At 55.2% G+C, this 2,479-nt stretch overlaps 1 pseudogene; it reads right to left on the bottom strand.

The window, feature by feature from the left end:
* Window positions 1-1,346: 1,346 nt before the first annotated feature.
* Window positions 1,347-1,975, bottom strand: LOC146867665 (THO complex subunit 7 homolog pseudogene; annotated as a pseudogene).
* Window positions 1,976-2,479: the final 504 nt, after the last annotated feature.

Raw genomic sequence — 2,479 nt, 5'->3', positions numbered from 1 at the left:
TTCGCCAAGGACCCCCTCCGCAAATATAGCAATTCCCCGCCAATTAGCAATCCTTTTAGGTTCAGTACATCTTACAGAGGAGGGTCTCACCCATTGCAACTAGAGTATGTCATTTGTTCTCTACAATGGAGTCCAGACAGAGATCACACTTAAGGCAAGATCTGCATTTCTGCACTCAGTCTCTTGATATTTCTTCTCTCATCCAGTCCCCATCCATACCCATTGTTTATACTATTCTTATTCTAGGATTTAACCCTTGGGCCCTCTAATAAGAGTGTTACTTTTCATGTCGCTCTCCTTTGATTCTTCACCAGTAATTGTTTTCTACGTTTGCCCCATTTGATTGATCAAGTTGTTGCTACTGGTCCACCAGTGTATGTCCTTAAGCTCAGGCCGTGTCAAGTCTCCAATTTGGATCAAACGAGGTCTACTCAAAGTTCGAGACTGGGGCAATATGTCTTGCAGATCTGACTTAAATCCAGCCTGGGCACCTCTGGGCCCTGAGAACAATTATGGCAGTCGTTGGAGCCTCTCCTGGACTCTAAATACGCAACACGTGTGGCCCCCTGAGCCCCTCTGGGCTCTACAGCACGAAATGCCCCCTAGAGCCTGTCAGGGCTCTACAGCACGAAATGCCCCCTAGAGCCGGTCAGGGCTCTATGCAAATATTGCCCCCGTCGTTGGAGCGTACTCGCGCTCTGGACAAACACTGTCCCTTCGTGGGAGCGCCACCCGCGCTCGAGAATCAGCAATGTCCCCCAACCGTTGGAGTCTCGTTGGACTCTGCACCAATATGGGGGGCCAATGTTGGGGCGGCCCGCTGCCTTCCGGGGCCGCTCCTCTTATTAAGCAAAATGCCCCCGACTTTGGAGCCTAGACAGGTACGTGACCCCTCGAGCCTTGGAGCCACGCAGGCTCTCAAAGACTACTCTGCGGCCGTTGGAGCGACCTCGCTCTGTGTCCGACCAAACTGCCCCGGCCCCCTCTCTCGGAGAGAGCCCCACTCACCGGGCGCAGGGAGGACTCCAGGCGTCTTGCACCGCGGATGGGGCAGGCACCGACGATGTGCCTCGCGCCCCCCTCCGCACCAGCTCCGGTCGTCTTCCTCTCCTCGGGGAAGCGCAGCTCTCCTGGCGGCCAATGCAGGAGCGCGGGGTAGGCTCCCGTCGCTTCCTGCCTCTAAGTCCCGCCCCTGTCACAACTCCGGCGCCTGACTTCCGGTTTCGCGGGCTGCAGCGGCGGAGATCTACAGCGGTAAAAGAGCAATGTACGGCGGGGTGGGCACCCGCCGTAGGAATAACTTAATAAGCGGGGTAGGCACCCGCCAACGAATGCCACCCAGCTTCTCACGGTCTACTCTCACTCTGCGTGTGCATTTCCTGTGACTCCTCGGCCAGTTTCGCGTCGTTCTCCAGGGTCTGCTGTAGCTCGTGGATGGAGCTGAGAAGGACGTGGAACTGTTTGCGCTTCAGCTCCAAGCGGTCTTCCGTATCTCCTTTGGTTTGAGTCAGGCGCCCTAGCTCCTCGCTCAAGCCCTCTAGCTGCCCCAGCGTCTCGTGTCTGTCCGGGTGCCTTTGAATCACTTTGCCCAGGGAGTCGTATTCCTGTCGGTTTTTCCGAATCTGCTTGGCATGCAGGATCTGCCTTTAGCAGTCGGAGACCTTCTCGCGGGCTGCAGCAATACTGCTCTCTATGTCCACGTACATCTGCTCATAATTGAACGTCTCTCGCAGGTTCATGTTAAACACCAGAAGGGCTTTTCCCATTGCGAACTCACACTGCGAGACTGTGGCGAGCATCTGCTGGTAGGAGACGTCCCCGTCCTCAGAGTCGGAGTGACACCACTTCACGAAAGACTTAACCAACAGGCTGAGGCGTCGGTCATCACCGGCACCGTCGCCATCGATTAGGAGCCGCTTACGGATAATTTCGTCATCGGTGACAGCCCCCATGCCTTAGACGTCCTAAACCAAGAGTCAAGTAAGTCGCAGCAGTCACCGTAATCAGGCTATCACAACGCAAAAGTCGCCGAGCTGCAAACTGCCACAAAACCACACGTGTTACAGAGACCACCAAAACAGAATCAGCAGCCCAGAATTATTTGCTGAAGTCACCCCTAAGCTCTTCTGCTCACTCTATCCGGTGAAGCCTGCCCCGGCAGCGCCGCCACCAGCACAACAACACGGCGCCGGACGGATGGATCCTCACGGCCAGACTATAGGAAAAAAATGGCGGATGGAAGCTTCGAAACTTTTTCGGATTCGGGGGCGTGTTCCTGCTGTTCTTAAAGGGCGTGGCTAAAAAGTGGAAAGAACAGCAAGGAACACGCCCCCGAATCTGAAAAAGACGGAGCCTATTTGGAGGGACGGCTCTCTCCTCCAATGGCGGGCCTCCGTTTAGGAAGCCAGCCAATGGAGGAGAAGCAAAAAGAGAGGCGGGCTAAATAGCCACTCTAGGAAACATTAAATCTTCCGACTTC

The sequence above is a fragment of the Triturus cristatus genome, chromosome 1_2 (assembly GCF_964204655.1).
Source record: "Triturus cristatus chromosome 1_2, aTriCri1.1, whole genome shotgun sequence".
In the NCBI taxonomy this organism is placed as follows: Eukaryota; Metazoa; Chordata; class Amphibia; order Caudata; family Salamandridae; genus Triturus; species Triturus cristatus.
Note: the sequence above shows the minus strand (reverse complement) of the source record. Positions and strands in the feature narration are given on the sequence as shown.